The sequence below is a fragment of the Gymnodraco acuticeps genome, unplaced genomic scaffold (assembly GCF_902827175.1).
Source record: "Gymnodraco acuticeps unplaced genomic scaffold, fGymAcu1.1, whole genome shotgun sequence".
NCBI lineage: Eukaryota > Metazoa > Chordata > Actinopteri > Perciformes > Bathydraconidae > Gymnodraco > Gymnodraco acuticeps.
In genome coordinates, this window is record NW_022991091.1 from 2,504,143 (window position 1) to 2,529,005 (window position 24,863).

Sequence of the window (24,863 nt, forward strand, 5' to 3'; positions counted from 1 at the left end):
TATTACACATACTCTCCCTTATTTTTAGCATACCTCAAAGTCTTGTCTATTTTCTTCTTCTGAGTGCACCCTGTTTCATTGTAATGGTGGACACTGTTCCTTTTCAGAGTGATGGGGTGCAGGGCTGACATTAAACCAGTCCTCTGTCGAGCTGCTGGTGTGCATCAGATTTTCTTTTTAATCTATTTCTTCCTTCATGTCTCTGTGGGACCTGCACTTCTCGGAGCTGTTGATGGACGGAAAGGACCTCAGACTGAGAGAGAATGGAGCCCTGCGCTGCATTGAAGGCTGGGAACAAAAGGCCTGCCATCATCACAGTCCCCTTGTATCTTGCCGCAACTCTTTAATAGCTATTCTGGTTGCTGTAGGCTGTTATCTCCCATTCACTAATTTTAGCCCCCACTTTCAGCTCTATCAGGTCCAGATTCAGCTGTTTTATTTCCCTTTATTGTAAAACATGAGCAAACTTTGTGTTGAAACGCTTACCAGGCACAATCACAATTGGCTGTTAGTGCTAGGAGGTACATTTAGGTTACTAAGAAAATGAGGAAAGCAAATTGTTTCCACACCATTTGAAAAAGACAGAAACGCATAATTTAATGTTGTCCTCTTAATTGAATGATTCTTGAGAGCCATGTGGGCCTCTAGCGAATGACATGTCTTTCTCTTGTTCAGCTAACATTTAACCTGGTAATAAATTATAGCAAATAAATCAAAATCCAAAGTGGAAGCAGGCATAGCAACATGAAAATATTTCAAAACTCAAGGTGGGTTTAACACATTGTGCTGTTTTTCTGAAACATTTTTGACACTATTAAACAGAGGGAAAACCTTGAACATGAACACTTTGTTTGGAGTTTACAGGTCAGTACAAGCAGGATTGTTGTCACCAAGAGACATTCATAAATATCCAGCACAAAACATTCCTGCTTTTCACATTTTAATGAAGCGAAGGTAACATCCCCCATTTCCCGCCTGACACTGCATGTCAACTTTTTGCACAGTCTTGTCACAAAAAACATTTCTAATTGTAATGATTTCCTCCTATTAACAAGAAGCTATTTCAAACCGAAAATATCCTTTCATGATGAAATAGAGTGTAATGAAAATTGTTTAATTGTGTCTCGGGATCTACATTAGCCAAATGCCAGCTTGCACTTCCTTAGTTTGATGAGTCATTATGTCTCCAAACTGAAATTTGGAAATGGCATAATCTTAAAGCATCAGGCTGTAATTTGTGACAATCACACCCTTTACAGAGACTTGCTTATGAATAATGAATAGGTGGACACGTTGAGGACTGCCACAGTTGGAGAGGGCTCATGATTGTGCAGCATGGGTGACCTCTGTCAGACTCCATCTGTCTCCTGTCAGGGAGATGCATGGTGCCCAGTGCCGACGGCTCACCCGGCCAGACGCTGAAGAGGAGATGGTTTTGTCACAGTGTTAGCTTTAGTACAGCCATTATTCAAATTGACGTTTGATTAATAAGTCTACCGATGTCAAAGAAGTTGTGAAATTAACTGTACTGTTGTTCATCTTTAAAGGTCTGTTCGGTAATCATTTACCAGCCTTAGCACAAAATACGCCAAGTAAGACAAGAGGGGATTTTTTTTTTTTTTTGCTGATCACTGCCAGTTTTTCCTTCTCTTCTAGGCTGCTGAGATTTGAAGCCTCCAAAATATCCCAACTTTTTTTATGAAACTTGAATTACATGAAGACTGCTTCTGGATTAACTATACTGTAGTGAACATATGCTAGTTATGTTTGCATCCAGCTATGCAAGTATGATACACTATTATTGATGATGATCAGTTTTGGGAAATTAAATATAAAATTCTCACATTTCCTGTGACCATATTTGTCGTGCATGATGTTTTTAAAGGGGACCTATTATGCTAATTGTAAGGTTTTTATAATTGTGCTGTGTGCCTCTACTGTGACATGTCTCCATGCTTTAATGTTCAAAAATATGTTTATTTTTCTCATACTGCCTGTGCTGCAGCACCTCTTTTCACCCTCTGTCTGAAACCAGAGCCCAGTCTGCTCTGATTGGTTAGCTGGCCGGCTCTGTTGTGATTGGTCAACCCCTTAGCCTATCACGTATATTAGCCGCATTCACACCGCAGGACTTTCCCTGGTACTTTGTTTCTTTAGTTCCGTTAGTACCAATAATGTCGCGTTCACACCGCCGGGACTATTCAGTGCCGGGAACTCTTTTGGCCATTTTCAGTCCCTGCTATAGAGGTGGTACGAACCTGGTGATAAAAGAGTGCCAATTTATATTCTATTTCTATTGGCTGGGCGAATTGCAAACCACGCCCCGTTAGACTCTGAATTGTTTTTGTTAGGCAGCCATTTTTTTCCTCGCTACAAATCCACATCCACACCTGAGCGAGTAGTTTTTTGTACTTTAAAGCAGTTATGACCACACGTACTACAACACCGGAGCGGTGGAATGATGAGGATGTGTCGGCGCTTCTGGCAATTTACTCTGAGGACGGGATGCAGCAGCTTCTACAGAAAGCAGTTCCCAACTCCAAATGTTTTGAGCGATGTTCGCAAAAGCTACTTGAGCTGGGAATCGTGCACAGTGCACACGGATGCTGGGTAAAAATAAAGAAACTCAGGCAGGACTATAACAAAATTAAAGACCACAGTAATAAGAGTGGTAACGATTTTCTATTGTTATTATATATATATATATTGCCACTGTTTTTTAATACTGACACCTAACTTGCACTAAGGTGTGTCTGCTGCTATATATATTGCCACTGTTACATTGTTTTGAAACTACTTACACTTTATTTTACATTTCACACTTTTATTTAACTTCAATTTACATGCATACGACACACCTGGAACAGCGTGATGCCGTTATTGTTATGTCTTGACTGTGCAATAAAACAAACAAACTGGCGAAGCTTTATTTATTGTGTCCCACCCCAAATTTGCAGAATAGAAGAATGTGAGAGCAGACAGGTGTCGGTGGTTGAATTGATCTACAATGTTGCAACCTTGTGCAGCAATGGCAGGGGCAGAAACACAAGTCTTAGACACATAAACACAAGTAATTTATCATGTCATTTGTTTTAGATAAATAAGGGAAAAACACCAAACAAGGGTTAATGTCCTTTTCCAAAATCAGCCTGAGGGGGTAATATATAATAAATACATAAAGATAAAGTCCATTGTTATAATGGGGTATTTTATTTGTAAATTACCCTTATGAACTCCATCATGTCTGAAGTCGGAAAGTAAACAAACGCCTCATACAGCGGGTGGGCTTTATACCCCCCCCCCCGTGTAGTTCTTCTTCTCTCGTTTTTTTTTGTACTCGCCGTGAAGTGGTTTTGCGGCCTGCCAGTAAACCCAGAGAAGAAGAAGACGAAGTGACGTCAGCGTAATCTTGCCTCAGGGAAAGTACTGCGGTGTGAATGCGATTGGCACTAGCCCCCTGGCGGATTCAGTGCCGTGGTACTTTAGTGCCGGCACTAAAGTACGGCAAGTCCTGCGGTGTGAAAGCGGCTAATGTGTTGGAGTGAGTGTTACATAGTGATGTCACTATGACGTGGAAGTAAACAAAGGAATTCAATGGAGGCATTTGCGTGTGTGGGAGAGAAACTCCCTCTGGAAGGAACTTTGGGATTTTAGCCTTTGCAGACCATTTACATGCACAACACCTTATTTAACACACTATTAAGGGAACAAGCCCCAAAAGCATAATAGGGCCTCTTTAATTAAGCTTTGTTGAGTATTCTCGAAACATGCTTTGTTGAGAATGACCTGGTTAAACTTAGAAAAAAACGAGTTTAACAAACTGTGTCAATGTGCTATGCTCAGGCAGACAGGGAGGGGAAAACAGAGTTATTATTGTTGGATATTTTTGGTTGGATGAAAATAGAAGAAACTTTAGTCTGCTCCTAAGATAGCTGTAGATAACCATTGAACAAACATGCTGGGCTTTAGGCAGCATGTTGTTCCAGAGCAGAGTCAATTAGGGCAAAGGGGAGCATTGCACAATAATGTCAGAGATATCGATACACAGAGAAGGTGAAGTTCACTGCTGATCTTTTTTTACAGCCGATGTCTGTGTAAAAGGAACTAGACAGAAGTGATTTCATATTCTCTTCATCTGATTTTCTTCATTTATCCACCTTGACTCAAGTTGAGGTTTATGTGATGTCTGGCATTTTGATGTTGCAGCAGAATCAGTGCTAGTAAACTAAAGGAAAAGGAAGTAGTACATTTTAGAAAGTAATTTAAGAAACTATGAATGACCATACAACTAGAAGAGTAGGTAAAGATTGAAAAAAGAGGGATTTCATTTACCAAAAGTATTGACAATGATTAGGATGGGTAACAGATTTAGAAAACATTGACAATATAACATTTGAGCAGAAGTTAAACTTAACTTCTCACTATTTTATTGCACTATTGCACCTATTTATTCTATGTTGCATTGTTGGAGGAGCCTTGTACTATACAATTGCATTGCCAACAACTGTACTGTAGCTAGTGAGCATAACACAACAGACAACAAACAAAGGGACACTTATACTTCCTCTCCAAACTGCAGGATAATGTAATCCTGCTGGCCAGTCCATGTAATTGCAAGATGAAGAAGACATTGCTCTTTATAAGGAGGGGTAGCTTGGATAAAGTGGCTCCTGAGAACACCCCTTTGGTTTTACAAGAATGGAACAGTCCAATCTTCAGGCCCATCTATTTAGGTAGGTGTGATTCAGCAGCTCAGACTTTTGCCAGGAAGACGCTGAGCTACAAAACACTGACAGGTTAGCTTTGTATTTAACACCTTGCTAAAATTATCCAGTTTGCTTGCAGTCAATCTGGTGGTGATGGCTAGTGATAGCGAGGTGAAGCCTTATGAAGCTTTGAAGCTTTCCAGCCAATTGGTTCGCAAAAGGGTTCATCTCATGAGGCTTCATCATGGGCTTCATCTGGACACAAACCCCCCTGTTGGTCAAAGTGTGTAAAACAGGCAGATTGGATATCTCAACAGTCTGCTTTATCTCATACCGAGTTCCCAATGAGTAAAGCCTTAGAATAACTCTAAACAACGAACATAAACTCATATTTTCACGTTAACAATATTGTTTTTATTCCAGTTTAATGATTGTGATTGAAAAGCCTAAGGAGGATGGTAAACATTGCTAAGAGGGATTTGTATAATACTTGTAAACTTAACCATGTTGTTGTAGCCTGAGAAAGGCTAAAATATATCAAAGAATACATTTATTAACTACATTATCTCATTTAGCTGTAGCTTTTATAAACAAACAAAAATACTTATTGACGAGTCGTTGAACCAGGGACCCTGTGGGGCTTTCCAGCTGAGCCACAGCCCACACACTGAATATACTGTACCTGAAAACACTGAACGCTATTTATTCCTGTGTTTATTCATGTTTTTATTCCTACATTTATTTATGCTTTTGTTTATACTTATGACATGTTCCGACCTCTTAATTCCATCGTGTCACCGGGCCCGGGTACAGGAAGGGTAATATCGTTCTTATTATACGATGGGTATTATGAGCGTTGTGGTTCAACCAATCTCAAGCACTTTCTGAAGCAGTCACGTGGTATTGAGGGCTTCAATATATATATATACGCCTACAGTGCAATAAGCTTCCTAGTGAAATAAGAAGCTACAGGGATGTTAATCTAACGTTGGTAATATTAACTTTATTTGTGTGTAGTACCGCCGTTTGGCCACCACGAATATTTTCATCTGAGTCCGGCGTACTTCCTGGGGGCTTGCTCTACTTGCTAACATTGATGCTACGCTTTGCTCCCACAATGCAGTTCAGCGAAGCGTGACGTCACCCCATTCAAAGGGAATGGGCAGAAGCAGAGCCGTATAATAGAAGAGTTACGACAACGGAAGTCCAAAAACGGTTATCGTCACGTGGTTCATGTAGACGAGGATCGTTCCCCGGAAGTTCATGGCGGGCAATGTGAATGCACTGATAACAGGAGATAGAACTACGATTTTTGGTAATTATTAGTGAATAAAGGTTTTGATTTGCAATATTTATACAACAAATCGATATGTGTATGTATTTACATCAATATGTTTTAAAAAATAAAATAGAATTTGCTAATATTAAGTGATAATATTAGGATTAGTGTGAACAACTAGTTTACATGGTAGGCTAACAGTGCCTTGGTTAAAGAGCCTGTTGCTGTTTATTTATAGCTTTGAATTCTTTAAAACCAATATTATCTTCTTAAACTTGTATGGTAGTCAGGAGCATCACTTTCTAATGTTTATTGATATATTTAGAGGGAGGGGATCTAAAGTAATGCTTTAAAATTCAGATTAGATTAATGTCTACCATTTTCTTAAATGCATGGTAGTTTCAGTAACCATGGTAATTGAGGACACAAGTTATCTAAATGACTAATGTCATCTTTATGGCTTTCAGAAAGGACAGGAGACCGACAGGTGACTATCAAAGGACTAGCAGCAGCAGCATGATGATGATGATGTTAAATGTGTTGTTTTAGGAACATCCATTGCAAATACATGGAATTCAATAAACATTGAATAGCATATCATGCAGTTTGTCTGTGCCTTTTCCTCCGTGTTGTCCTGGTTTGCTGTGCTGCCTCCCAGTCGCCACCATGGTTTGCTGTGCTGCCTGGGGATGCTCAAATCGCTCCGAGAAAGGAGTACGAATGTACGGCTTCCCCACTGACACAGAGCGGAGGAAAAAATGGCTGGCTCAAGTCAGCAGGAGCAATTTCACGACCAACAGCAAAAAAATATGTGAGGTAATTATATACAAACACTGCATTTGCACTTTTTCACAAAACGAAAACCACACCATTGGGAAAGCTTAATGTTTGGTTCAATACAAAAAAACAGGGAAAGGCTTGAAAAACACAGAGTTGAGACTCAGGGTGCAGGGTGAGGGTCTCAGTGCAGGTATTCAGGCTCCATTGAATCCCCCTCTGGTTCTTGTGCTGAAAGAGGGATAAACAGACAGGAGAAAGGGTTATACACACCTATATAGCACACCTATTGGATGGGAAATTGCCTTGGGGAGATAAGGTGTGGTCTTTGTTCCCAACTGAAGTTATGGAACTTTATTATTTGTGAATTTAATAAAGTATGACGAATGGCATCAGTAACAGATGTGATATGAATTTCTATAAAGTTGTCTCACATTCTTGGTCATATTTTATATACAGTATGTAATGAGTATAACATGTCCAGTAAGTATAAAGTGTTTCCTAATACTGTGTATTCAACCACTATGGAATATGTATGTGGGCAGACAAGGTTCAGACACAGTTGTTCTGTGTGTGAAGTAACCTCAAGTCACTCCGCAGGCACATTTTGATGCAGACCAGTTTGTCAAGACAAAAAAGGGCAAGACTAGGCTGAGAGCAGAGGCTATACCCACCATCTTCGTGCATCGCCCTGTGGTCAAAAAGAGAAGGGCCCCTGCACCACGATTCACCCCGGGACCTGTATCTACAAAGCCCATAGCTCATGATCACAGCTATAGTGTGAAAGGTGACACAGGTATAATAAGTATGAACTCTTAGTAACAAAAGTAATATTTCTTATTTTTAAGTGGTATAATATTTTAAATGTTCGAACATTTACAGTGCCATGTCTTCTACTTACATTAGTCTCAAAGATTGAGGGAAGAAGGGATGAGGAGACTGAGAGAAAGGAAAGTGAGGGTGAAGAAAGAGAGGACATGGCTAGTGAGGAGAGACAGGGAGGGCGGACACCACCCACTCAGCCAGCAGCCAGTCAGCATACGAGGAAACCAGCAGCCAGTCAGCATACGAGGGAACCAGCAGCCAGTCAGCATACGAGGGAACCAGCAGCCAGTCAGCATACGAGGGAACCAGCAGCCAGTCAGCATACGAGGGAACCAGCAGCCATTCAAACAGATCTATTACAACAATTAAAGAGAAAATTAAAGAGCCAAGAAGGAATCACCAAAAAAGCAAAGGCTGCACTAAGAAAAATCAGGAAGGAAAATGCAGCTCTCAAGAAAACAATGAAAATTAGGGACAATAAATATAAGAAAACGTTTTCAAAAGACCAACTGAAGGCATTAGGCAGACTCACCACAAAGGGGATGAAATGGAGCAATGAGACAATTAAGAAGGCTTTAAAAATTCACTTTGCGAGCGGACCAACGGGTTACAAAACTCTGCAGGAATTGAAGATTCCCCTTCCAGGAATAAGAACACTGCAAAGAAGGATGCAATGTGTTAAGTTTGAGCCTGGTGTGTTGACAGAGGTCTTTGATTTCCTAAAATTGAAGGCAGATAAATTGACAGACCTTGAAAGGGAGTGTGTGTTGACCTTGGATTAAATGGCAATCACACCAAGTGTGGAGTTAGACATGATTACAGGCAAACTGTACGGTGATGTGACTTTACCAGGTCAATCAATCAATGTTTATTTATATAGCCCAATATCACAAATGTTACATTTGTCTCAGTGGACTTTACAGTTTGTACAAAATATCAGTATGACAATACGACACCCTCTGTCCTTAGACCCTCACATCGTACAAGGAAAAACTTCCGGAGAAAACCCACAGTTTAAAGGGAAAAATGGGAGAAACCTCAGGGAGAGCAACAGAGGAGGGATCCCTCTCCCAGGACGGACAGACGTGCAATAGATGCCGTGTGTAAATTGAAAAGATAATACATTTGCAACATAGGTAGTCCAAATGTTTGGAAATGCATGTGTGTATAATAGGAAGATGAATCCACGAGGATATCCATCCAGGACCTATGATCCAGGACCACAGCCACGACTCAAGATCCAGGGCTCGCGATCCAGGACAGAGGAGCGCAGGATCATCCATGACTCCGGATCCCGGCGTATATAGACACCAAAAAGAAAGACATTTGGGGAAGCTGGGTTAATCGGAACATGAGAGTACACAGGTATAGACAGAGAGAAGGAAGAAGTAAGATGTCCCCCGACAAACTAAGCCTATATCAGCAAAACTAGGGGCTGGATCTAATCAGCCCTAACTATAAGCTTTATCAAAAAGGAAGGTCTTAAGCGCACTCTTAAAAACGGATAGGGTGTCTGCCGCCCGAACACAAACTGGAAGCTGATTCCACAAATGTGGAGCTTGATAAGAAAAGGCTCTGGCTCCCATTGTACTTTTAGAGACTCTAGGAACAACCAACAACCCTGCATTCTTGGAACGCAATGCCCTAGTAGGACAGTAGGGTATAATGAGTTCTTTAAGGTAAGATGGCGCCTGCCCATTAAGGGCTTTGTAGGTGAGAAGAAGAATTTTAAATTCTATCCTGTGTTCTATAGGGAGCCAGTGTAAGGCAGCCAGAACAGGAGTAATGTGGTCCCTTTTCCTAACTCTGGTTAGTACACGAGCCGCAGCATTTTGAATCAGCTGAAGCGACTTGACTGACTTCTTGGTACACCCTGATAATAAAGAGTTACAATAATCCAGCCTTGAAGTAACAAATGCATGGACTAGTTTCTCTGCATCGTTTTGAGGCAAGATATGCCTGATTTTTGCAATGTTACGTAGATGGAAGTAGGCGGTCCTTGAAATTGATTTTATGTGGGCGTTAAAGGATAAATCCTGATCAAATATAACACCAAGATTCCTTACAGTCTCACTGGAGGCCAAATTAATGCCATCCATAGTTAGTATATCCTTAGATAATTTGTTTCGTAGATTCTTCGGGCCAAGTACAATAACTTCAGTTTTGGTCGTGTTTAACATCAAAAAGTTTAAGGTCATCCACGTTTTTAAGTCCTTAAGGCAGTCTTGAATTTTATTTAGATGATTAATTTCATCAGGCTTGATTGATAAATATAGTTGAGTATCATCCGCATAACAATGAAAGTTTACAGAATGATTCCTTATAATATTGCCTAACGGAAGCATATATAATGTGAACAAAATAGGTCCAAGCACTGAGCCCTGTGGCACTCCATGGCTAACTTTGGTTTGCGTGGAAGATTCATCATTGACACGTACAAACTGAGGTCACACAGGGGTGGCAACACATGCTTGTGTGTTTATGTTGGCTGGAAACACAACACGGTGGAAGCAAGTAGTGGCATATCATTACACTGGCAATTCTACCAATGGAGCAGAGTACAGGCCAGGCATATAGTCTCCCCCATGGTTTGCTGTGCTGCCGGGGGATGCTCCAATCGCTCAGAGAAAGGAGTACACATGTAAGGTTTCCCCACTGACACAGAGAGGAGGAAAGAATGGCTGGCTCAAGTCAGCAGGAGCAATTTAACTATCACAAAAGACAACCACAGCAACAACATATGTGAGGTAATCATATTTTTCACAAAACGAAGACCACACCATCGGGAAGCTTAACGTCTGTTTAATCAAAAATAAGGAATGGGAGAGGCTTGCAAAGCTCTGGGAGTTGAGACTCAGGCTCAGGGTCTTATTGCAGGTCTTCAGGCTCCATTGAATCCCCCTGGGGTTCTTGTGCTGAAAGAGGGAGACAGGAGAAAGGGTTAGATACATCTAGCAACCTATAGGATGGGAAATTGCTGACCTATTTTAAACGTACCTTGTGTTTTCACTCTCACTTAAGTCCCTCTCCCTTTGCCATCAATCCAAAATCAGCTGAGCTGCAACATAAAATACAGACAGGTAATAATCAACAGAATCACAAGGACATAATATGACTGCTAAAAACACTCACCAATCAGTTACGTTTTAGTTTACTGTTTAGAAGTCTCAAATATCCACTCTAAATCCAAATAAATAGCGATGTATCACAAAAATAGCTCTCTTCCTTATTATTGTGTAACGTTAACTATATTATACTAGCTTAAACTCCAAGATGGATATCCTCATTTCACCTGGTCACCACCTCCACCCACTACAATCACACGCCCCAATGTTATATTTAACAAATATGTAACTCCCTCCACCCCGGATAAAAGCACGTTAAGAAGCCCCTTTTCTCTAATTCCACAACGTTGGAGGAAATAACATTAGGAGAACGGATTAATAGGCTGTTCGTGGTTAACGTGTGTTGCTAACTTTATCCGGCATTCTAGCCTAATCTGTTATCTGTAAACGTTAAATATACTGATTGAAGGGATAATCCACTAACATCCTTTAATACACATGTGTAGTTAATTTGATTCAGATGTTCTGATAATATCCGCAATATAAATCTTTAAACGTCTTCTTACCTTCAAAAGTCCATCACGAACGGTCTATTATGCTGCAACCATAGACTGCCAGCCGCAGATCCTCTCAATCGTTCCCCGGAAGTTAGCGGCAAGCTAACTTCAGGGGAACGATTGAGAGGCTCCACGATCCGCCATTGCTGTAAAAAACTGGTCCATTGGAGTGAACGGAGATGTCGTAACTCTTCTATTATATGGCTCTGGGTAGCCCTAACCGAGCCATGTGGACATTTTTTGGGGTGGACCAAAATAAAACATCGGTGAAACCAGCAAAACCAGACAGGCAGCTCTATTTCATGCCCGATGTCCCACATCTGGTAACATTTTTAAAAAGTGCCCTTGTCCGTGGGCAGGTCTTCATAATTCCTGAGGATGTTGTTAACAGAGAGAACCTCCCCTCTAACGAGGTTTCTGTGGTCCCCATTAAGGACTTATTGACCTTTCAAGAAGGGATGGCCTTAAAAATAGCTCCCCATCTTTCAGCTGCAGCCATCGAGCCAAGTCACTTTGATAAGATGAAGGTTGGTCTTGCTCTAAATGTATTCAGTAAGTCTACAAGTGCTGGGCTGAAATACATGGTGCAGCAAGAAAACCGCCCTCTGTCATACCTGACGACAGCGTGGTTCCTGGAGCAGGTTGATCGTTGGTTTGATCTGATGTCATCTCGCCATCCAATTACAGCCCTGAGCAGGCTCAAGATGGAGGAGTACCAAAAGGCCATCACCTTCCTCCAGAACATCGTCCATCTGTTTCGTGGGATAAAGATAGGTCAAAAGGGAGGTTGGAAGCCTGTTCAAACAGGGGTGATAATGGCAACAACATCAATTTTGGCCATACAAGAGGAGATGCTTACACAAGGACACAGGTTTGTGTTAACGTCAAGGTTCACACAAGACTGCCTTGAAAATACATTCAGCTGTGTGATGTCTAAAAATCCTGTCCCAACTCCAGTGGAATTCCATCATGCACTGAGAATCATATCTGTGGGGCAGTTCCTCACCACCATCAGCTCTGGGAGCTACCAGGAAGACCACAGTAGCTTTTTGGCAGACTTCCTGGACACAGGGGAGCCAAAAATCACTCCATCAGTCAGAGTGGAACAGCTGATGGCGGTGAACAGAGCAGCAGCACCTGACCTCACAAAAACTGAGAAATGTATTCTCTTCCATCTTGCAGGCTACATCGTCCACAAAATCATCAAGTTTGCCAGCATCTGTGAAAAATGCAAAATTGCAACAGAGCACCATGATGAGAGTCTTTCTGGTGACAACAGCTTGTTAGTGGACTTGAAAGACTTCAAGGCAGGTGCTCTTTGTCGTCCCTCCCAAGAAGCCTTTGACTTCATTCACCAAATTGAGGAACTATTTAGGACCAAGACTGGTTCCTCCCTCATGCAGCTCCCCAACGCAGTGGGTGTCTTGGAGAAAGAAGCTCAGGCCCTCTCCAGCAGGCTTCCGTCATGCTGTGGAGTACAACAAAAACTCGTAAAAAGATTTATACGGCTGAGGCTGAGAATTGAGGCAAAACAAATCAGAAATGACAGAAAAAAAATAAAATTAAAAGATGGCCATTTTGGAAGCAAGAGCCAATCCAAAAAGGTGAAAACGAACAACAGCAGCCAAGCTACCACATCCAGCAACCCCCAAACAGATCCACAGCTGCAATCATTTCCATTAGCCGTTGCAATGGAAATATTTGGACTAAACATTGCTCTTCCACCTACCAGCACCCAGCTAACATCACTGCCCCTCCACCCGTAACATCACTGCCCCTCCACCTGCCAACATCACTGCCCTCCACCTGCCAGCACCCAGCCAGAGGAGAGCAAACAACAAAAACAAGCAAGGTGTCCCGTCATGTACCTGGAAGTTTGGGTTGGCAAAATGGAGTAAGAGAGGGATTTGAAAAACCTTGGTGGCTCTCTACTCCTGTTGTTACAGTTGTCTTGGTTACAGCTCTCACATGTTTTTTTGTTGCCATTTCCACATCTTTAGAAAATATGAAATAAAAAATTGAAGTGAAATCAACCTCTGGAGAACAAACTTTGATTTCTCTGTCTTGTGAGTTTGCAGTCTTGCTCCTCCACCTGTAACATCACTGCCCCTCCACCTGCCATACAGTAGGTTACTAACAAGATTACTTATATAATACAGTGATATAATACCTGTTTAGTATGCTTACTTATATAAAACAGTAGTATTAAACTTACCTTGTGTGTTCACTCTCACTTAAGTTCCTCTCCCTTTGCCATCAATCCAAAATCAGCTGAGCTACAACATTATACAGGCAGGTAATAATCAACATAATCACAAGGACACAATATGGCTCTGCTAAAAACACTCACTCTTACACGCACCAAAGTTATATTTATCTAATATTTAACTCCCTCCACCCCCGCATACAATCCCGTTTAGAAGCCCCTCTTCTCTAATTCAACAACGTTGGACCAAATGACATTAAGAGAACGGAATTTACAATTAAAAGGCTGTTCAACGTCTGTTGCTAACTTGCTTCGGTATCCTAGCTTGATCTGTTATCTGTAAACGTTCCCTAAATCTACTGATTTAGGGATAATCCACTGACATCCTTTAATACACATGTTAATTTGAATCAGATGTACTGATAATATCCGCAATATAAATCTTTAAACTTCTTCTTACCTTTAAAAGTCCGTCACGAACGGTTATTATGCTGCAACTCTACCGCTCTGCTAGCCTTGGCGCTAACTTCCGGGGAACGAATGAGAGGCTCCACGATCCGCCATTGCTGTAAAAAAGTGGTCCATTGGAGTGAACGGAGATGTCATAACTCTTCTATTATACGGCTCTGGGCAGAAGCGTTGAAGCGTCAACGCACACGGTCGTGTGTAGGGGCCGTGTTAATGTTAGTCACACAGGACTGGACAGTATCAAGCCTTTCACGGCATATTAGTTGTTTTGGAGTTTGCTAACTCATGTTATTATTGACATGTTGAGCTAAGCTAACGAAGCTAATGTGATCACTATGTAGCTGTACTTTTCTCCATTTGAAATGTTATGTTTGACCCTGTTGGCAATTCCTAATGTTTAGATGGCATATTGACTTTTTTTTACTGTAAGTTAAAGAACTATCTGTGCAGTATATTTCATGTTTATGTGGAATGGTTTTATTACAACCTGCCTGTTGAGCAGTCAATTAGCCTTGTAGAATGTTATTTAGTACTATTAAGGCAAAAGTTATGCATATTTTCACTGTATAATATATTGGAATAATAGATTCTAATTATACTTGTACCTTTGTATTTCTCTCTTATAGACCACACACAATACACCTGCTCCATGGCTGTAATACTGTGACTATTGTGTTGATATCTTAAAGGTCCCATGTCATGGCCATTTCTACTGATCATAATTCCATTGTTGAGGTATACTAAAATAGATTTATACTAGGGCTGCACGATATTGAAAAAAACTGACATCGCGATTCCCCCCCCCCCCCCCCCCCCCTGCGGTATATATTGCGTTTTTTTTAACCTGTTAAGCCCCAAAGTCCCGGCGGGTACTTTACTTTTTTTTTTCACGACACTGTGTCTCAGGGGATCTTAATATTTAAGAACCTATTAATGTGTTATACCAGATTAACGGAAATAATCTCAGCTAACTGACGATACAAACCATTTTTACCAAAACAAAACACAAGTCTCATAAGAAGCATCTAAATGACCCCTGAGCGAAAAATGCTAACGCACTTTGGCACAGAACTCAAGATAAAAGTACCCTTATTACTTATCGTAGCTGCACATACAAGATATCCGATTAAAGCTGAGGTTCCACAGATTATTTAGGTATATAGTATCATCACTGAGTGATCCGAACTCGTGACAGGGGAAGCAAACACAGACATCACAACACGTACCTTTTACGGAGCTTTTACGGGAGATCGTCTCACCGTAGCTGTCAATCTGATCAAAAGACGTGTTCAATGGCATTAAAATATATATATATATATAGAGTGCAATAATTATTTCATGCTAAATGAAGCTCTGTTGCTTGGATATCACTAGATCCTGTTACAGCGTAATATAAGTACATAACGATTGATGTGGACATTAGCATAATGACTAGCTAGCCGCTAGCTGCTAACTGCCGCCTCATTAATATCAAATCCATCATAATAACAAATCATTACCATGCTGTCATGAACGTGCGGTGCTGTTACGTGTACGCAAATTTACGTGCTTGATGTGAACGAGCATTTTGGTTAAAGTTGCGCATGCGCTATGAGCGCACATACGGGTACTTCTCAGGCATGCCGGGTAATCTGTGACGTTTCCCTCTCTCAAAAGTTGGGCCATTTTATCATCATGCGCTAATGCAACCCAGTCTCACGGCATTTCGTGTTCACCAACACGATTTTTAATCTATTGATTCGTGTTCACCAACACGATTTGCCCCTTTTTTTCGTGTTGCACAGCACGATTTTAAAAGCAATGTATTTCTACTGCCTGCAGCACGTCTTTTTCTCCGGTCGGGTCGTGGGAGACCGGAAGCTGTGTGGTTCATAAAAACATGTTCTTACTCAATATCAAGCCACAATTATTGCTTTTATTTTAAATCGTATAATTTCGGACTTTTGTTGCCGTCTGTGAGGAAAATAAATGGGGCTCAGAGCCTCAGAATACGGAAATCTGTATTTTTAAATATTTTTTTCCTTCTAATTCGTTATTCTTTTCAAAAATAACACACTGTTCTTTACTCACCAATAACACACAATTATCCTTGCTTTTATTTATTGGTTTAATTCCATAATCTCGGGCTTTTTTGGCGTCCGTCAGGAACTGAATTTCAAAATAAAAATAACCGGAAACAGACGTAGGCCTATAATGGACATTTCGAGCATCATTGCGATTGTCAACATTTCTGAGTTTAGGATGGCCGAAGACCAGGGGCGGCGGGTGCTGTAGGCTAGGGAAGGCTAAGCCTTCCCAAATATTTGTGTCACTGCATCCTGGTAAAATACAAATATAATGTATAATGTCTGTGTCTTTGACATTAGCGCTGCTATGCAGCCACCTGTGCCCTGTACTACGAAGCCAGTTCAACAGACCCTGGATATGTTTGAGTAACAAACAAACTAACAACAACAAACTAACAAACGAGATCTCGCTAAGCGGTCCTCCGACGCTGGTTATCAACTCGGTAAATCAAGCCAGGGTTTCTCTCTCCAGCTGAGAACGCGTTCACGTGAAAGGGGCGGGGTTAGCTACATTTGACCAATCACAAACAGGGACAAGTGTACTGACAGCGCAGCGTCATACTTCATTAATGAAAAGTAAACTAATATATTAGACAAATATGAGCTTTAAACATCCATGACTTAAACATATAATCCAGGATACAAGCCACATAGTTGCACCTGCAAGGTGAATACAGAACAACTGGTTAAAAAATAACTACCGAGTGTTTGAAAGCGTAACAGTTTTATGATATCACTGCCCCGTCTTCACGAGTGGATCTGACTTTAATTACATTTGACTCGAGTCAAGTTTAAACTGTATTTCCTTTATCCTGTAATATGACTTGAGAGATTTAAACTCCGCACACTGAGTTGATCTCTTTTCTATAGACGCCGGAGGCGGGCAGCGTCAGGTAAAAAAAGTTATTTAGCCTTCCCAAACCTGAGCCTCATGCGCCGCCTATGCCGAAGACACTACACTACCCATAATCCCCAGCTATCGTTTAGGACTACAGTCCCCGTAAGGTTACGCAGAGCGTCAAACAGCTGTGTGAAATGGAACGAAACCACGCCAGACTATCCAAAACTGGAATCGAACGCCCCCCCAGAACTACACATGCTGGCTATTGTGTTTCGCAAAATGTTCTATGGGACGTCTCTACTGAACGTTTTCGTTGTTCCCACAATTAGAAGTTGCCAGTATTAAACACATTGGTGTTATCAAATGTAAAACATATAATTAATAAATGGGTGAAAATCGCTTGTGTCCATAATGCGCAGCATTAATACCCACATGACAGCTCATTGTTACTTTGTAATTCTACTCCACTACAATTCAGAGGTTAACCTGGTATTTTTACTCCACTACACTTATTTGAGTTACTTTGCAGTTTCTGATTAATGATGTGAAATATAAACAACCCTTAAATCAGACTTTAGTTACACCTGAGTAAAATTCAGGTAAGGTGATTGTCAAGTGCCAACAATCAGGAGAGATATTTGATAGTTGGTGCTTGAGAAGACTAAACATGTATCTGCAATTGACATGAATGGAAACGAGTAATAAAGTATATTCATTACTCGTTATTCTCTACTAATAGTTAATTAAAGACTGTATATTATGGCTATTTTGCACATCCCTTTCAAGATTTTCAAAGGTTTATTGACATATCATCACAACTACGGTGTAGTTATGCAATGAATGAAACACTTGGGTCACAGGTTCCTCAACAGTGCATTACAAGACATCTATCAATATGTGTATACCTCCACCATTAAACTGTCATATTCTGCACATTTCTTATTCTATCTACATACATAAGAGTATAATTCATATGTATAATATCAATTAAAATAAGTGCTTCAACATAGTTAACATTGCAGGAAAGCAATATATTAGACGTTAAGTACTTTGTCAGGCTTAATATTTATCTGTAGATAGATACCCCCAAAGTTTTTTTCTTATTTAAAAGAAGACCTTAATCTAAAGTATTATTTAATGTTTAAATAAAGGTTAATTCGTTTTTCTGTTTTGCACCTCCTCCTATTAATATCTTTGTACATTCTGCACTAAACTGTTTTATTGTAGAGATCACTTATAGTATCTTCTTGATTTTTTATATTCTATATTTATACTTTCCCCCTATGAAAGTATGTACTCTTAATATTTTTTTAATCAAATAAAACACACTAATTCAATAACGTGCTTTAACCACTAGGAGGTGCACACAAGGTACACACAGCCATAATAACTTTGTATTATTAGTGTAGGACACATGTTTTCGTACAACATCTGAAGATGTGTAGTTTTATGCATGCTTTCACATAATTTTACAGCATATTGCTATACTATTTCAGACTCAGTATTTACATTCTTACATTCAAAGAAAATCAGTAATATCTTTAAAAACTACAGTCCTTTTATATCAGCTGTGCACCGTTATGGTGTAAATATAACCTATCTGTGAATAAAATGTAAAAGTCAGCCGAATTAGTGTTGATACTGCAAGGAGACGTATTGTGTGAAGAGAAATTTAAGATGTTGTTTAATTGTTGAATATATTTATGATCCACGTCAAGTATTCAGTTTCGGCGGCATTTTCTCAGTTTTTCCAAAGGTCTTCTCATCAGGGCTCTATAAATAAAGAACTACGGCAGATCTGTAATATACAATGCAGCCGAACCGTGTATTACAATGCCGTTATGTGATGAGAAAGAGAAAAGCAAGAGCGCTCGGAATTAAGTATTATTTTATTCTTTTAAAATGTTTTCCGGATTTCGTATCATATAAACACCAAATCCCAGCATGCATTGCGGCTAAAACATCCAATAAGCGAGCTTAAAACCATAGCTGAGGATCTTGGGTAATCGCTCGAAATGCCTACGTCTGTTTCCGGTTATTTTTATTTTGAAATTCAGTTCCTGACGGACGCCAAAAAAGCCTGAGATTATGGAATTAAACCAATAAATAAAAGCAAGGATAATTGTGTGTTATTGGTGAGTAAATAACAGTGTGTTATTTTGATAAGAATAACAAATTAGAAGGAAAAAAAGATTTAAAAAATACAGATTTCAGTATCCTGAGGCTCTGAGCCCCATTTATTTTCCTCACAGACTGCAACAAAAGTCCGAAATTATACGATTTAAAATAAAAGCAATAACTGTGGCTTGATATTGAGTAAAAACATGTTTTTATGAACCACACAGCTTCCGGTCTTCCTCGACCCGACCGGAGAAAAAGACGTGCTGCAGGCAGTAGAAATACATTGCTTTTAAAATCGTGCTGTGCAACACGAAAAAAAGGGGCAAATCGTGTTGGTGAACACGAATCAATAGATTAAAAATCGTGTTGGTGAACACGAAATGCCGTGAGACTGGGTTGGCTAATGAGCAACTCTCATAGGAATGAATGAGGCCCCGCTTCCCACGCTGTATCCAGTTCTTATTATACATCCATGAGCACGACCAAACCCAGTATGAGAACTACCCCAAGGTAGTGTTGTCCCGATACCAACATTTTGGTTTTGATACCGATACCAAGTCAATAATTGCGATTCCGATTCTTTTTCGATACTTTTATTTTATTTTCATGATCAATAAAATTGTAGTTTATCTGTGAAGTGTTTTCTTACAACATGGTCTCTTCTTTATACTTGAGTTTATGTGATTTATTTGATAGTTAACTTTATATTTTATTAACATGTAATAGTACAGTAATTTCAATAATTATTGACAAAATGTACAGTAAGGATGGGACGTTGTTGACCTCAACTGATGGAGTGTTAGGGCGTTGGAAGAAACACTTTGAGGAACTCCTGAACCCGACAACTCCGCCCTCTATGTTAGAGGCAGAGCTGGAGTATGATGGGGGATCAACACCAATCTCCCGGGGGGAGGTCATTTAGGTCGTCAAACAACTCCACAGTGGCAAAGAACCGGGGGTGGATGAGATCCGCCCAGAAATGCTGAAGGCTCTGGGTGTTGAGGGACTGTCATGGTTGACACGTCTCATCAACATTGCGTGGAAGTCGGAAACAGTACCGAAGGAGTGGCAGACCGGGGTGGTGGTTCCCCTTTTTAAAAAGGGGAATCAGAGGGTGTGTGCCAATTACAGAGGCATCACACTACTCAGCCTCCCCGGGAAAGTTTACTCTAAGGTACTAGAAAGGAGGGTCAGGCCGATTGTCGAACCTCAGATTGAGGAGGAACAATGCGGATTCCGTCCTGGTCGTGGAACGACGGATCAGCTTTTTACTCTCGCAAGGATCCTGGAGGGGGCCTGGGAGTACACTTATCCGGTCTACATGTGTTTTGTAGACTTGGAGAAGGCGTATGACCGAGTTCCCAGGGAGTTACTATGGGAGGTGCTGCGGGAGTATGAGGTGAGGGGGTCTCTACTCAGGGCCATCCAATCTCTGTACTCCCAAAGCAAGAGCTGTGTCCGGGTCCTCGGCAGTAAGTCGGACCCATTTCCGGTGAGGGTTGGCCTCCGCCAGGGCTGCGCTTTGTCACCAATCCTGTTTGTAATATACATGGATCGGATTTCGAGGCGTAGTCATGGGGGAGGGGGTCTGCAGTTCGGTGGACTAAGGATTGCACCACTGCTTTTTGCAGATGATGTGGTTCTTATGGCTTCATCGGTCTGCGACCTTCAGCACTCACTGGATCGGTTCGCAACCGAGTGTGAAGCGGCTGGGATAAGGATCAGCACCTCCAAATCTGAGGCCATGGTTCTCAGCAGGAAACCGATGGACTGTCCACTCCAAGTAGGGAATGAGTCCTTACCCCAAGTGAAGGAGTTCAATTATCTCGGGGTCTTGTTCTCGAGTGAGGGAACAATGGAGCGTGAGATGGGCCGGAGAATCGGAGCAGCGGGAGCGGTACTGCAGTCGCTTTACCGCACAGTTGTGACGAAAATGGAGCTGAGCCAGAAGGCAAAGCTCTCTGTCTACCGGGCCATTTTCATTCCTACCCTCACCTATGGTCATGAAGGATGGGTCATGACCGAAAGAACGAGATCGCGGATACAAGCGGCCGAGATGGGTTTTCTCCGCAGGGTGGCTGGTGTCTCCCTTAGGGATAAGGTGAGAAGTTCGGTCATCCGGGAGGGACTCTGAGTTGAGCCGCTCCTCCTTCGCGTCGAAAGGAGCCAGTTGAGGTGGTTCGGGCACCTAGTTAGGATGCCACCTGGGCGCCTCCCTAGGGAGGTGTTCCAGGCACGTCCAGCTGGGAAGAGACCAAGGGGTAGACCTAGGACCAGGTGGAGGGATTATATCTCTTTGCTGGCCTGGGAGCGGCTTGGGATCCCCCAGTCAGAGCTGGTTAATGTCGCCAGGGAAAAGAAAAATTGGGGCTCTCTGCTGGAACTGCTACCCCCGCGACCCGACCACGGAAAAGCAGGAGAAGATGGATGGATGGAAAATGTACATTGCAGATGTTAGCCACATTGGTAAGTTTGCTAAAAAGATAGCCATATTAGACAGTTATAATTGCCATTCATTGCCTCGTTTGTCACAAAAATAAATTACACTTGTTTGACTTAGATTTGAGGGCATGGCTTGAGCATGATGTAATTATGTTATCTATCACATTCGCTAACCTGTCTGTCTTTAAATTCTTTAAACAGCTCTGGATGCCGGTCGGCGAGGTGCTTAGCCAAGTTTGATGTGTTGGCTCCCTTGGTTTGCAGGGATCTAAAACATGCTTTACAGACAGGCCTCGTGGTATCCGTAGGCTTGCCCTCACTGTCAGAGATATAGCTAAAATTTCGCTTCTGACGTCTTTTTTGTCAACAAGCCGAGGCGCAGTGGCAGTTGCACTCCCACTTGCAGCCATGCTGCTCGTTTTCTCACATGCTCTGGCAGCTAGCGTGTGCATGAGAGAGGGGAGGCACTTAGAGCGTGCTTGAGAGGTAAGGGACTACAGGCACGGCTGCAGTGCAGGGAGTGGAAGCAGAGCGCTGAACACAACACACACGGCTCTTATTAAAACAACGCTTTCTCACCGGAGTACTTTTCCTCGTCATTCTTAAAGTACAGACACTAATGAAACGGAGGAATCGTAACGTTTTTAACGGCAGGGTATCGCTGTACCTTTCAAGTATCGGTACACCGTGCAACACTACCTCAAGGTCATCAGAGGTCATACACCTTGACCCCTCAAGCCCATAGTGTCTACTCAAAGGATAATGTGATGCTTGACACACTGGATAAGATGATGGGTGAATTACGGCTTTTAAAGGAGCAAACACTAGCCGCTTCAGTAAGTCAACCTACAGCTAACCATGTGCATTATCCTCATTCTAGTCTCCTAACCATGGGTCACTATGACCAAAAGCCTCTCCAGCAGAGTCAGCCAGCCACCTTCACCTACCCCAGGTATCCAACTCATTCACTTCAGCCCCACAACCAGAGAGTATACTATGACCACCAGCAATATGTTGCAGCACAAGAAAGAACATACAGGGGTCCTACACCTACCATACCTGATCTCACTAAGAAGGATCCTGGTGAGTTTGCACGGCTGAAGATTGCTCTTGATCAGAGGTGCCCAGTACGTCGACCACGGGCGACCGGTCGACCGCGAGGGCAATGCTGGTAGATCGCGAGTCATTCATTAAAAAAAAATCCAGCTCCGTTAAAATAGACAAAACTGGTTTTGATCCCTCCTCCCTTGGCCCCCCTGCCACTTAATTCAGGAGTTTACTTGATTGACAGAAAAAGCGACCTATCGCTTTCCAGTCTGTTAACCCAGAATGCAAAGCGATACAAAATCAGTCAAGTGCCGGGAAAACTCAAATTAAGTTAAAGAGACAAACAAGAGACAAACAACACAATGAGTGCGGGACCGAGCAAGAAGCTAAAGACAAACCACTTCCACCCAGAATGGGAGGAAGAATATTTGTTTGTGATGTCACATTCAAAGGTTATTTGCCTTATTTGTAAAGCAAGCGTCGCTCTGCCAAAGAAAGGTAACGTGGAGAGGCATTATCGGAGTGTTCACAAGGCATATGACAGCGACTTCCCTCCAAGTAGCGAGTTGAGAAAGAGAAAGGTCATGTATTATTGCTACACAAACATTATCTCGCAGTCTTAGTGTCGCCAACTCGTTTCTAACATGCAAAAAGACAAACAAATGCGTCTATGGTCGGTGTATTTTTGATCTTTCCAATCGAGACGAGATCTCTCTCCCCCGTCTGTGTGCGAGGGGGCGGGGCAGTTTACACACACGCGGCTGCTACAAGCAGCAACACACGGAGGAGATGGCGGAGAGAAGCGCTCCAAGGTGTGGTTAAATGTTACCCGTCTTGAGGACAATGCTCCTTGCCAAGAGAGTTCAGCATGTGAGGGCGGTAACACGAGCAGTGTGTCTAAACATTTATCAAAAGTGCTCCACATTCAGACGGAGGAATGCACCGGGCTCGACTGTCTTTCTAGCAGCTCTGCAGCCCCATCCACGAGTAACGTCTCCACGTCAGGTGTTATGTATGCTAGCAGCACCACACGGAGTTAACTCAATGATACAAACATGGGTTAATGATTAGAGGTAACTGAGTTACTCTTTATTTTGTTAAAGTTTCAGCTATTCTGTTCACAGTTCTGTCATCAGATTATTTAATACGATTTGTTAAAACATTGTTGTTTCTTTTGATGCGAAATATTATTTATTTTATTTAAATAAAAAGCAATGTTAATTTTGTAAACAATTTGTTAATTTAATAATATATGTATTTTTGAATCAAGTATTAATCTGTATTGTCTTCATTGTTAGTTTCCACATGCCTAAAACAACCTCAAGCTAAATCTAAAAGTTGATGGCTAAACAAGAGGGTTTGAGAAATTGTGCAAGGCATACAGTAATAGTCTGAATAGTCGATTAGTCGTTTCATTCATCGATAGATTAATCGATTATCAAATTAGTCGTTGCAGCCCTATTATCCCATGTATAAATAAAACGTGTTATTCAGCAACCCTTGCAATTTGGGATTTTATTTTTGGTTGGTAGACCTCGGTGAGCTGGTCATTTCAAAAGTAGCTCACCAGCCCAAAAAGTGTGGGCACCCCTGCTCTTGATAATCTACTTCCACGGGACGGGACAGAGCTGTACCAGATCTTGATGGATCATCTAAAACTATATGAAGCCCGCCTCTTAGCCGATGCATATCTTAATTCTCCTACCCCCTACTCTGACACAATGGCAGCCCTGTCAGATAAATTCGGTCAGCCCCATCAGTTAGCCATCAAGAAGATCGCCAGTTTTACATCAGACGTGGAGACACAGAGGCCTTTAAGAGATTTGCATTGCAGATGTGTGCTCTCGTCGGTATGCTGAAGACCGTCGGCTTGGAAGGAGAGGTGGAGCTGCGATGTGGTTCTCATGTGTCACCTCTCCTTAGTAAATTACCTGCTGATATGAGGTCTGAGTTTCGGAGATATATGTGTCGCCACCCAGGTATATATAATAGAGCTCTCTAGTTGGCTGCAGCTGGAAACCTGGTGCCAAGATAGTGACAGTTATAGCGGTAACCAAGTTCACAAAGAGAAACCCATCCAGAAGCAAGAACATCAGCCACAGTCAAAGTTCATCCCTTGTGCAGCTACCATACTCCATGGCACAGAGGACGTGTCACCAGCATCGACGGAGTCATCTACCGGTAAAGCCCCTGCACAGAGCAAGAAGACAGGCCCCCCTAAAGCCTACTGTCCTTACTGTGAAGCAGACGATCATTACCTAAGCCAATATGCCACCTTTAAGTGTTTTGATAAAGCTCAAATCATAGACTGGATTAAGACCAACACACGTTGTTGGCGATGTGGGAGATCACATCAAGCGCCACAATGCACCCTGAAGAAACCCTGCAGCATATGTCAAGGTAAACACCTTCAGATACTGCACAAGGTCAACAACAGGACTATAAGGAAGGAACCTGTTTGGT